Raw genomic sequence first — 14,511 nt, forward strand, 5'->3', positions numbered from 1 at the left:
TTGTTTATTCAAGTTTTTAATTTTAATAAAATAATTTCTGTCTATATAAATAAAAATGTTAATATCCGCTTTGAAATTTTGGACACAACGTTGGATTCACATACGCGAATGTTTTTATGTTCCTGTGATGGGTAAAAACGTGGTTTTTAACCACAATCGCAGCGTCATCTAAGCGTCATCTTGTCATCGTCGGGTGTAACAGCAACACAAACTGTATTTTTTTTTAAATATCATCGTGGCCAGCGTATACTACTTGACGGTCGCTTGATGTTTCCTTTGGTTCATTATCATAGTAAAATTTAGCAAACATATTTGCGTTCTTTTTCTTTATTTTATACAATAAATGAATTTATTATTTATATCGATATAGATTTGTCGCATAGATTTTTTATTTGTCTCATTCTTCTTGTAATACTTTCTAATCGATCTAATCGATAGATCTCTATGCCCTCATACCAATTGTTGTCAACTGCATTCATATAATCTAACATTTTCTTTAAAAATGAGGAATAGCTTTAATTAAAAATATATTTATATTTTGTAACAATAACATTATCAATTTTTAAATTAAGTTTTGTAAGTATTTACTATGGTATAGTACCACTATTTAAAAAAATCTATTGTGCCACATGTTTCGATGGATTCCGCAAAATTTTTAATTAATGATGATACATCGAAACACGAGTCAAAATAGATTTAAGGAAATAGTGGTACTTACCAAGTAAAAATTAAATAAAAAAGATAGATGTTACCGTAAAGTGAGTGCCGAATAAATTAATGAAATATGTAATTATTAAAGAAAACACTTGTTTTTTTACAACTTATTTTATGACGACTAGTTTCGGAAGCTAAGCTTTCATCTTCAGGTCTAAATGTAAACTAAAATATAATACATATTTAACAATTCCATAAACAAGGAGAGGGGTAAGTCAGGAGGAGAAAGGTTTAGTCAAGGGGGCAGTGTTTGAAAATAAAGGAAAAATGGAAAGCAAATGTAAAGAATTTTGAAATATATTATTTATTAAATTATTATAATAATTTAAGTTTTTTTGGATGGAGTGGTAAAAAAAAAGTGTTTTCTTTAATAATTTCAACATGTCTTACCACAAAGTAAATGCCGAAACAGTAAACGAAATATGTAATAATATTAAGCTACCTACACCTTTGTTTGCTGCGACAGCTCGGCTGTCCAAACTTAAAACACAGTAAGGGACATTTTTTTTTGTAGTACGTTTTTTTTGCATTTTTGGACTAAGTAGATCCTATTTAGTCCAAAAATGCAAAAAAACCTACTGCAAAAAAAATGTCCCTTACTGTGTTTCAAGTTTGGACAGCAGAGCTGTAGTTGAAACATTTTTGATTCAGACATCTATCAATAGCGGTGAATTTGTGATACCTACATCGCCTCGCGAATGCGTCACATTCGTTTCGCTTGTCATGCGACAGATGATATATCAAACTTGAGATAGTGCACGACGTCAGTCACTAATTGGATAGATTTTTTAAGCGTCCAATCTCAATTCCTAGAACTGTTCATTATGCGAGAGATAACCGTTATCTCGACGGACAGATTTGCCCTCTCGACACAGCGTGGATGCTGGATGCACAGTGCATTGCACGATAGTGACCCCTGTATCTGCTATCGGCCGTATGCAGTTTATGAACCTGTTATCCGGGACGTCGAGAGCCATTGGAGCTACCTAGAAGCGGAACCTTTTGACAGATTCCTGACATGCACAGAATCGGAATGGAAGTTTAATTCTTTAAACTTACTTAATAACCATCACGCCGCTTCTCCGCAGGGGTAGGCAGAGAGAATAGAACGCCATACCGCCCTGTCTTTGCAAACATTCTTCGGCTCTTCCACGTTCATGCATCTCATACGTTCCCGCCGATTATTTCGACTCTTGACCCGGCGGCTTTCAAGTATTTAACATAACTGATTGTGCCAAGTTTTACTTGGTCTTCCTCTGCTTCTATTTTTAACTACATTTGCCTCCTAAATTTCTTTCACTGTTCTTTCCTTTTTATCGATAATGCTTATCTCATCCTTGTATTCTTTCCTAATTACACGATTCGAACATCTATCAAACATCGTTTTGCCGCACATTTGTCTAAGTGATCGCATTTCGACCGCATTCAGTCTGCTTTCGTACTTCTTTTGCCAACTCCATACTTCACTTCCATACATAAGGGTTGGAACCCGGACTCCATCTTGTACTGTCGGTTTAGCTTTCGCTGATAGGTTTTTATTTGCTACAACAGATTTCAGTGCAACATTCACTCTGTTCCCAGCATTCACTCTCCTTTCTATATCTTTACCTTTATAAATAAAATGAAAATACAATGTTTCATAAATAGGACTAGTATGTACAAATGTATGTTTGTTTCCACAGTGTCTATGATTATTGATACGTCGATAACATGTGTTAGAAATGTGTTTCACTTTTTCTTCCTGTAGAAGTATGGCTACGTGAATGGGCGGTATAGAGATAAGGACATCCGGTTTGACATAAAACCACCCACTCATCCCTTCCTCAAACCGGAAGGCGAGAATTGATAATATTACAACATGTACTTTTATTATTTACAAGGTACATTCCACTCACTAGATCAGGGATGGTAAACCTTGTTGAGCCTGAGTGCCAAAATAATAAAAAAATCTATATTATAATTTGTCGCGTGCCACATGCCATGGAAAAAATGTCTCAAATGTGTGTATTAATGCATCGTTAATCAATCATTAATAAATCGAAAATAATAATGAAGTATTTAATAATCGCAAAAAAATACTTTATCAAAAAAATGTAGAACCCTTAAAACCTCATTATTATTGAGGTTTTTGTTGTTGGATGCTAGATGTCATTTTTATATCGGGTTCACAGCTGGTAGCTTTAAAAATAATATTTTTAATATTTTTATATTAGATACTGTATATATGTTTTATGTTAAAGGCATTAGCCGTTCAATAAATAAATAAATAATACAAGCAGTAGTACTTTAGTCTGTAAGTCTAAACTTTTTTATATTTTTTGTAAAATCACTTTTATTTTTTATTTTCATTTGCGTGCCATGCAAAATCGTCTCACGTGCCACCTATGGCACGCGTGCCATAGGTTCGCCATCCCTGCACTAGATCATTCAACTATCTTTTTTTATATGAAATTACATGTCTATGAGTCATATATTAACAAGGTACTTAAAATCGTTGTTATTCAATGCGCCTAAAGAATTATTTTCACATCATTATTATTTATTCAGACACTGAACTATTCACCATTTATCAATACATATTGTAGGTTTCTCAACTCAAGCATTTATTGTTTTCATACAAAGGAATATAGAAGTCTGACCAACCCAGAGGTCACAACCATTTTAGTTGCATTATTTTTTAAGGATATATATATATATATATATATATATATATATATATATATATATATATATATATATATATATATATATATATATATATATATATATATATATATATATATATATATATATATATATATATATATATATATATATATATATATATATATATATATATATATATATATATATATATATATATATATATGTGCACTTTTGTATATAATGCTTTCGTGTATCACGTATAGTTATAATATTGATTGATGTGGAATTTTGCGGATGGTGGTGCCCTCAGTTAAAAATTTGTTTAAAAAAATTCTGTTTTTTTAAGGCTTCATTTATGAAAAATATTTATTTATATCCAATGTATGTAGAGGTACACACGTAAAACACCTGTTTTTTAAGTCAATTTACTTCCATAAAATTATATTTCGAAGTCGTATAGGAAAAGTAACTAACTAACAAAACGTAAAATGTTCAGGGGGGCCATTAAAATCACTTTTGCTTGTCAAGAAAATAAACATCGATGGAGTTGGTCATTTTTAACATGTCAATATATTATATGTCCAAGTTTAAAATCTTTTAGGATTTTTTCAGGGCAATATCAAGCTAGTAAGATATCAAATAGTCAATGATCACGTTTTTGTAAAAAATGCGCTTGGTCACTTTCTCCTGTATGACTACGATAAATATATTTTTATAGATCTCGCTAATGATTAGAAATGGATTAGAGGCTTATCCATTTCTAAGATGTAATCAGTAATAGGTAAATATCTAAATTCCCCAAGAAACCAAAATATCCTTCAATACAAAATGTCTTCCTACCGAACCGACCGCAGAACACTTAAACAAATTTCCCGATACTTGATTCAATGTGGATATTTAAGTTGACGTAAGTCCGGGCAGCTTCCCTCCAAGACTACGGCGCCGAGATGTAGGGAACTCTAAACTTGGTTTCCACTTACGTAGTTACCGCTTGTTTGACTACAAGTTTGCCCAATTTGGTTTTGGTCAATGGCCACGTTAATGCCGACCTTTTGGTCAGCACCAAGCTTATACAGAAAGCTCGGGATGACTTTGAAGGCATCTTAGATAAACTTGGCGCTTGGTTTTACGTTCCAATTTGCTGGTTTTCAATTACTCTTCGTCCGAAATTAATATGTGTAACGCATGTACTTGCCCATGGTTATGCCTAAAATGTTTTTGTTTATTTATTTATTTAAACGTCATGTATAGAAAAGAAATGAGTACATTGGCTGGCTTAATGCTAAAAAAATATCTTCCAACCAACCAAAAACAGACTAGTGATATAAGTCAAAACGTTTGATACCATATATAGCTAATCAGAGGGTAGATAGTACTTGAATTATTGAACATTAAAAAAATGTAAAATTACAAATTGATGGTAATAAGGAAGGCGAAGGATAAAGGGAGTTCAGAGAAGGAGGTAGAAGAAAAAAAAGAGAAGAGGTTAGATAGACAGGAATCTAATGATAGATAGTAATGTCTCAGACGTTTCTTAAAAGATATTAGAGAAGGTACATTTTTTACAAGGAGAGGTAATTAATTTCATAGTCTGGCTGCTTGGACAGAGAAGGAATTACTGAAGAATGATGTGTTATGGCGAGGAATGGAAAGTGTTATTTCTTGGGAAGAACGAAGTGATAGACCAACATTACTATGTCATTAGAAATGCGTATTCATACATTAACAGTTTTAATATTTTTTTTCAACAATATTTTTGGTCGGTATAGCCGAGAGGTAGCTCATTATAACCGTGAATAAATGTATGGAGAAAATCACAAACTAAAATGTCAACGAATGTTTCCTCGTCATATCCGAGATCTCGCTATAACAGTTCTCTTAATAACCGAGCTCGATTGTACTTAATTATGGTTAATTTAGAGTCCTTACTATCATAAGGATAGGAAAGGTAGATATGAAAAATACATAAGAAACACTCAGGCCAATTGAAAATAAATATTTTTTTAATTCATTTTTGTAATTGGCTGAAATTGAACCAGATACGTCAGTTTCGTAGTCGAGTATCTACCTAATTAAGCCAATGCTATAATAATCTAAATAGTCCACCCTGTCTAGTGAAATGTTCATTAAGTAACAATATTTATATTAATCGTACCGTTTTCAATATTGTAATATTCAGTAGCTGTAGTTTTTTCCGCATATTTTGTAAACCTTGTAATATTTAGAAGTAGTAGTTTTTGCCCGACGATTTTATAATAAATCCAAATCTTGTAATATTCGGTGGTATTATTAGTTTTCACCGCAAATTTTCTAAGCCTTGTAATATTCAATACAAGCCCACACGTCGCCATTTTGCATTCGGACACGGCTCGTGAACACGAAACGCTAATGACTTAACGTTTACATTAGACACAAAGTCCTTGAGACTCGAAAGCCTTAAGATATTGGAAGGTTAGGGGTCGGCGGGGGTACGGGGGGGGGTCCTGGGCGGTGGCGGTCGAGGGGGTTGAGTGGACAAGGTGTTTAAAGTTTCAGGCAGAGTTAAAAGCCTTCGCGACCAAACTAAGCGTGGCTAAGTAGTCTCAGGCGGACTTCGGCTTTCAGATCCAACTCTTTGAGGTCCGGAATATTCAGTATGCGCCCAAAAAAATGATTTGTACCTTTGATGAATATTTTATATATTTTGTGAAGTAAGTAACATATTGCATAGTCAGTATGTTACTTGCTTTATTAATTTTATAGAAAAAATATCGAATTACACTTATTTCCACTCTTCGTTGGCCTTGGTCTAACCTTATATAAAATCATTCTCATCATCTCAATTAAGATCTGTGCTCTTTTTAGTAATGAAATTTTCATTCATCACTACGTTCAAGATCATTTATTATATCCTTATTAAAATAAAGTAATGTTTTCGAAACTAGTCGTGTGAAATAAAACTAAACTTGTGGCCTAATACAAGTGTTTAATTTTCACTTTTATATTTTTTACAATAATGCTAGTATTTAATCACTCGGTGAGTGTTTTTACACTAAAAGTAATATAAGTATAAAAGCACTCACCGAGATTTTTATGTCTACCAGTTTCGGTAGTGATTGTCCTGGTAGTGATTGTCCTGGCAAAGAGACGTACCCGTCTCTTTGCCAGGACAATCACTACCACAGCATGCAAACAATACTACCCGTCACTACCATAGCAGTATTTACATACTTAAAGTTACACAAAATGTTTAACACAAACAATTTTAATAGATTTATATTATCCACTGACACTTCGTGATGGAATTGCATTTTTAATTTATTATTAGATTAAAACCAATATTTTTAGCTTTTCCACTTTTTTATTTGACCAGCGACCGGGTTTCGTCGTTACCGACATCATCAGACTGGGTCTGATGATGTCGGTAACGACGAAACCCGGTCGCTGGTCAAATAAAAAAGTGGAAAAGCTAAAAATATTGGTTTTAATCTAATAATAAATTACAAACAATTTTGGTCGACCTGAAGATCAACATGCACTAGGAGTTGCAGAAAAAACATGCACCAAAAGCCGAGGTCTAACATGCACCAAATAATTTAATTTTAAACTTTATAAAATTAATTAACGTTGTTTTCACCAATTTTTTTAAATACAACTTAACCTACCGGTTTCGACAAGAACCTTGTCATCATCAGGGTTTATTTTAATTGAAAAACATTAAAATACTGTCACCGAAAACTTCCACACACTCTTTAAGAATCTTAAATTAAAAATCCTATTGTATTAATAAAAAAAGTGGTGAAAACAAAGTTATTTAATGTTATAAAGTTTATAAAATGTGCCACAAAGTATCTGCGGAAAACATTCAAGGAATTTAATTTTATTAAAATTTTTAATAATAAAAATATGTTTATATTGCATGAAGTATTGTAGGTGTGTAATGGCGGACCTGAAAGTGTAATGATCTCTTCCCATTGAACGTTAACTAACTGAACACATCTGCGCAAACACAGGATCAAGGAGGCCGGCGACCGCTGGACCGTGTATCTGTGTTTAATTTGCACCCGACGAGAAGATGGTCACTACATATTTTTAGATTAGTGGGTGACTTGGTGATGTTTGAGCAACTGTGCTCGCTTTGCTCTACTTGTACACGACTCGGGGCGGGGGAGTGGTCATCTTAGGTGAAATTAGTGGAGAAAGGGGTAGCTCTCGACGTTTAGGGTAAAAGAGGGATAAGTGAATAATTGAATAATTAATTTTGGGTATTAAAAGCAAGTCTACTTTTTGATTTGGTATTATATTATGACACCCTCTTTTTCATTCATCATTTACTTTGTGTTATACTTAAAAACTCGAGATAACTAGTCTTGGAATGTTCATTCCATCATCAGGTCAACTGAAGACTAATCAACCCTTTGTCTTTATTTTATTTTGGATATTAAAAGCATTGTTTACTTTGTGGTTTGCTAATATAACAATCCTTATCATTCATCCTTCACTTTGTGTAATACCACTTAAAAACTCTATTTCGATATAACCAGTTTCGGAATAGTCATTCCATCATCAGGTAAACTGTAGACTACTGTAGTCTACAGTTGACCTGATGATGAAATGGTTTTTCCGAAACCAGTAGTGATGAATTCGAGTTTTTAAATTGTATTTCACTAAGTCCTTAAATGGTATTTCACTTATTGTAAATACTTAAATGTTATTTCACTAATTGACCGCCTCCATAGTGTAGTGGTTAGCGCGCTAGGCTACCATGCTGGAGGTCCCGAGTTCGACTCCCAAGAGGGTCAAAATAAATATTTGTGATTTTTCAGTCTAATATTTATTTAATATGACCCTGGACTGGTACCTGAAGCGGAAAGCTGATCACCTTTCCTTCGTGTATTTAACGATCAATATGACACTGCTTCTATACGATGCAGTGCCTTATGCACCATTGCGGTGCGGATAAGGGTTAGAAGAAGAAGAAGAAGATTTCACCAAGTGAACTATGAATGATAAGTAGAGTGTTATTAAAATTTATTTTAATTTTTTATAAGATTAAACAAGTAAATTCACTACCTGAGTAAAATCAAGAACTAAAATCATACACCTAAGTAACTTCACTGCTAACTTAGAATCATTGAAATGTATAAACTCATGCCTCTAGCGAGATAGCGAGTGTTTTTGCCTAGAATTTTCACTCATGAATTACAAGAAATTATAGTAACTTAAAACATAAAGAGTAAATCCACTCACAAGTAGGCATAGGCTATGAAACGTATAAAGTTGAAGCCTGAGTAGGGACATGATAAACGGTGTTGCATAAACCGTAGCTAGATTTCAGAGTCACTTGAACGTTAGGTAATTCAAAAAAAATATATATATATGCAATCTTCATTGATATCGCTTCTTTCGAGACACGTTACACATTGAACAGATTTAAATGTGATTTATATATCGCTAACAATCCCTCGAATCATCCCGCCAGTGGCACAGCGGGGGTAAGCTTGACAATACACCCTATAGTATGAATATTATTATCATCCCCCAGTTTTACGCGTCTTGCGTCTTGAAAGCCGACCATAATGCATGACAAATATTGTCCGTTATCAATAAATGATCTGTAGCAAATAGCTTACACCTACAAATAAATAATAATAAAACCCTTATCCGCACCCCAATGGTACATAGGGCACTGCGTCATATAAACGCAGAGTTATCTTGATCGTTTACACATGAAGGAAAGGTGATCGGCCCTCCGCTTCAGGTACCAGTCCAGGGTAATATTGAATAAATATGGCAGTGAAAAAATCACTTTTATTTATTTTACCCCCCTTGGGAATCGAACCCGGGACCTCCAGAACGATAGCCGAGCGTGCTGACCATAACACTGCGGTGGCGGACCTACAAACAAACATTATTCAAACCATGTTAAACTAAAAAAAAAAAAAATATCTATATAATATTACTGCCTCCGTGGTGTAATGGTTAGCGTGTTTAGCTACCGTGCTGGAGGTCCCGAGTTCGTTTCCTAGAGGGAGGGTGAAAATAAATATTAGTGATTTCACAATCTTATATTATACTGGACTGGTTCCTGAAGAGCAGGATTAATCCCCTTGTCTTTATGTAAGTAGCGATCAAGAAAACACTATGTCAATACGATGCAGTGCCCCATGCAGCATTGGGTGCGGAAAAGGGTTAGAAGAAAAGATGTTAAAAGTGTCTTAACTTGGTTAATACCCCTATTTCTTAAATTCTATTGTAACACGTACTTTGGTGCATTCCAGATCATTTTTGGTGTTTAACAATATTGCGGAATTAATCGAAACACGTGTCACAATTGAATTTAAGAAATTTAGGTTTTAATTTTTTATTAATGTTTTTAGTTTAAGTTTTTCTAACCAAGAAAAACTTAAACTAAAAACATTAGTTTTTAGTTTAGTTTTTCTTGGTTAGAAAAACTTAAACTAAAAACATTATTAGATGTTAGAAACGTCTAATCAATTGAGAAAATACTTGTATTATATTATTCCAAACACATCCTCATATGTAAATCTTTCTTTATTTTTTCGCATGATATAAAAACATATTGCTAAATAAAATATATAGGCTGTCAGCAGAAAAAAAATGTCGACAGTCCTCTGTCGCATTACACGTGCATGATTTATGATGTTTAGGATGGGTGACGTCACGGAAGGAGAGGAATGCTGATGCTGGTACATTAACTCGAGGAAATGTCCCCAGCAAGGTTAGTCCCGGGGAAACGTCTTCAGATAGAGTAGTCTAATCGTGATGGAAGGCAGTTTGGTCCATGTGAATATTCAGGGCCTGTCATAAATGAGGCATCGCGATATTAAAATCGATTCTGCTCGATGCGTATCAGACGCTCTGCAAAGTGGCAGACCATTTATCTTTGTGACCCGAAACGACATAGTTACTAGCTGAATATGAAGTATAAACGGTGAACGAGTTACTTTAACGTATGAATCGATTTAAGTTTATTATTAATATTATTAATATTTAAAGCATTTACTTTGTTTACAACATTTTGAGTGTGTCTAAATCCTTGTTCACAAATCTGGATTATCTTCAATTATAAGAGTTATTTTTCATATTACTTTTTGACATCTCATCAAAGATGAAGACGAATATAGAAGTCTGGGCATTTACGGGGCTACCGTCATAGGCTGGTTTAACTTATTTACTTTGTGGTTACTCATTTTTACTTTTAAAATGCTGTGATATACACAACTAGGGAGGGGTTCAAAACCATGATTTCAAAACCAATTTTTTTTAAAAAAAAACATTTTAGTAATGTATTATAATAATAATTGCATACAAGTTATGATAAGGGTTTTATGTTTGATTAAAAAAAAACAATTATGGGAAAAAAAATTACCTAAACTTAATAATATTTTGGCGAATCTGGCCCATTTCTTCGAGCCTCTCTCCAGTCTGATGATGTCGGTAACGACGAAACCCGGTCACTGGTCTAGTAAAATATATGTGGAAGTAACTGTATAGTTATTTAGTCATTTATTAGTTATAAAGAAGGTTTAGTGATTAGAAATAAAAGCCACTCTACTTCGTAGGAAAGTTCTTTATACGGGTACATATTATTCGGGATCAATTCATTTCAGTGTAGGTACATATTCACTTACTGACTCATACAACACGAACGACGGTAAATGAACAATGTTCATTAGGATCAAGATATCATGTAGTATCTGATAAATGTGCATATGAAAACATTAAAGGGAATGATTTGGTTTAAGGTTATCGACCGCATTACGTCATCAATGACGTCAGTTGACAGGTCAACCATCGCAATTGGATGCTCCACTCGGTTTGTTCAGTAATAAAACAAGCCATGAAAGTACGAGTTCCGTGTCCGCGACGCTTTGCCTTCATAATCAAAATGAGTCTGTAATAATATGTGAAGCGCGCTACATACTATTGTCAACCTAGAGGTCAAAAGCTCGATGTGACAACAATAAATTGGTTAGCCCGACTAAAAGGAGACAGCCAAAATAATTATTATTATGGAATTTAAGAAGTGTATTTTGAAAACTAATGTAAGAAGGACATAATATCTTCTCTTGCACGTTTACACATGTTTAGTAGATGATATATATATATATATATATATATATATATATATATATATATATATATATATATATATATATATATATATATATATATATATAATATAAATAAATATATATATTTATTTATATATATATAAATATATATATATATATATATATATAAATATATATATATATATATACATATATATATATATATATATATATATATATATATATATATATATATATATATATATATATATATATAAATATATATATTTATAACGTGGTAATATTTAACCAGCGGTTAGTTTCAAAACCGGTATACATTATAATTAAGTTATAATAAAATATTTATAGTGATTTTAAAACAAAGTTACATTTTAATTAAAAAATTAAAAATCACATTGTTAGTGCTTCAAATATAAATTATAAGCACAAATTTATTTACGCAAAATAATTAAAAACATATTGTGCAAATTATAATCACTCTTATTTGAAAAAATAATAAAAATATGTACATGGCATACCTGTTGGTCAGATTAAAATAAGAGTAAAGATGTTCAAATTAAAATGTATTGACATTACTGTTTTAATATGCATTTATATGGGACAAATAATACATCGTACGATTTAGTTGTCTCTTTTTGTTCCTGTAGCGTCCAGTATTCCTCAGAACCTTCCTCCTCGGCTGGCCATCCAATAATTCACCGAGTTTACATACAGCAAGACCCCTGACTCGAGTGCGTGGGATCATCACTCAAAACGAGTCGTATCTTAATTGAAATTACTATACGACAAAACGTTACCTAACCCCCCTTTATTGACAACGCTTTTCGCTTTTTTTATTAGGTCAAAAACTGGTGAACTCTACTGATTATCATGATTAGAAGTACCTACCTACCTATCCCGCTGGTCGTTTGGTTCAATTTAAATTCCGACGATTGTGGAACGCGTTTCGACGGGCCAGGGGTGGAGGCGACTTGTAATGAAAATTAACGATGGAACCGTTTAAGCAGTGGAAGATTTATTAATTTTTATTTCGTATGCGTGAGTCTCCTCTCTGTACCTTCGCAGTTGGGACAACTCGTCTTGATGATAATGTATTAGACTTTTGAATACTAACTGAACCGTGTTTGGTAATTAAAATTTATGTAAGCGGCGCATGGCTCGTCTAAGTTGTAATTAATATCGAATTGCGGGTTATAATATTATTCTTCATCAAGATTTCGAAAGTGAACAATGGATCCCGTACGAATGACGATATATCATAAAACTATGATACCCCGAGTTGTCACATAATAATTTCGTCTTATTGCTGTAAATCGGTGAAGTTTTCAGTAAAACTAATTTCTTACAATTGTATTCTTAGCAATCTTCCTAACATGCTTAACAAATACAAGCAGTATTCATAAATAAAAACAGTACGTGATACAAGATATTATAAAATTGGATGGTTATGTTTGACCATGCAGCAACATACATCAAATTATTATCGTAATTGATGTTGGATAAATTTGTATCTGTCTCAATAAATATTTCATAGATTTTATTCTAGGTTTATTTTAATTATCATTTGACCCTCTAATAGTTTTATAAAAAAATATTTCTTCTTTTTCATCACTATTTTGGCAAAGTAAATATGCAATTTATAGGGAAAATTCATCATTAAATTCAATATTTAGAATGAAAATAGAAATCCGGAAAAAAAATTAAAGGACGTTTTTGGACTAATTTTAAATGGTTTTTAATATTTAATAAAATTTAATATCAGCGGACTCATACGCTTCATACTAATAACAGCGTATAAGGTATGCATTTAGATATCTCCACATTTATGTCTGCCTGGTCATATATATGTACATATATATATTGCAAATTATTGGAATCTGCTAGTAAGATGTGAAAATATATGGAAATTGATTACCAAATGAATCCCACTTATTTCAATGCGATAGCTTTGGTATCATTTTGGTGCAGATAAGGGTTGAAGATAAATAAAAAAATAAAATAATGATATTATAAAAACATTTGTTTTTTTAAGATAAGTCTTATTGCAATGATAAAAAAATGTTTTCGTGAAAAGACCTTTACCTTTAAGCTTATCGAAACGTCCATTAATCATCCTCGTTCCCTTGAACTATTTATAAAATATTCAATCTGAAAGTGAAGCAATTCTTAAATGTTAATTTAATTTCAACGGCTCCTGATTAAATTATCGTCCATTGCAAACACTAAAATCCGCAACGGGGTGCGCGATTTTCCAAAAGTTTATTTAAAAGCATTAGTTCCATTAGTGACTACACTCCACCCCTTGTCTTAAGGAATATGTACAATGTAGCCGCTTTGAAATCGTGCGCGTTAAATAAACACCCATTCAAAAAGGATATTTCATCTGTGTGATTCATAGCGTATGAGACGTAAAAATGGTTGTATTTTTTATATTAAGTCCGTTTACTGAATTTGAGTCTTTCCTCGGGTTATACAATTTGTAACCTAAGGCCCCTGTTACACGCATCAAAACAGAGTAATATAAATCGTTGGCCTAACGATTCGTTTTAAATGTAGACTACCAGTCTTCCAGTGTTTACGCGTACTCCTTAATAGGTCAAGCGATCCAAATTCAAAATTATTAATATAAAATTTCAAATATAAATTATGCCTAAGACCTACTTACCACTACACACAAATTATTTTTGAACTAGCTGTACCCGGCCGCGCGTTACTGTGGCCCAGTCAGGTCAAATGAAAAATTATGAAAAGAGAAAGCAAACATTTCTTCTTCTTTTTTAATAATTTAAGAGAAATTTTGTGTTTTTATTATTTACAAAATACTTCAATTTCGTACTATTTCTGTGAGGCTAAGCGGCTCATATTAGAAATAGGTATCAAATTGCGGTAGAGTGGGTTTGAACCGAGAAACTCTCACTCAAGAGTCCGCGATACTAATCACCAGACTACAACCTGACACTTCTTTTTCTTCTTGGTGTAGGTCTTGTGGCCTGTTTTTGAGAGGGATTAGTCTCCTGCGATGTCGATTCCCAGCTGTCAATTCATCTCTTTGTTGGTCTGCCCGGGAGTTGTT

This window comes from Brachycentrus maculatus, unplaced genomic scaffold (assembly GCF_059751285.1).
Source record: "Brachycentrus maculatus isolate JH-2025_06_01 unplaced genomic scaffold, ASM5975128v1 h1tg000270l, whole genome shotgun sequence".
Classification (NCBI taxonomy): Eukaryota; Metazoa; Arthropoda; class Insecta; order Trichoptera; family Brachycentridae; genus Brachycentrus; species Brachycentrus maculatus.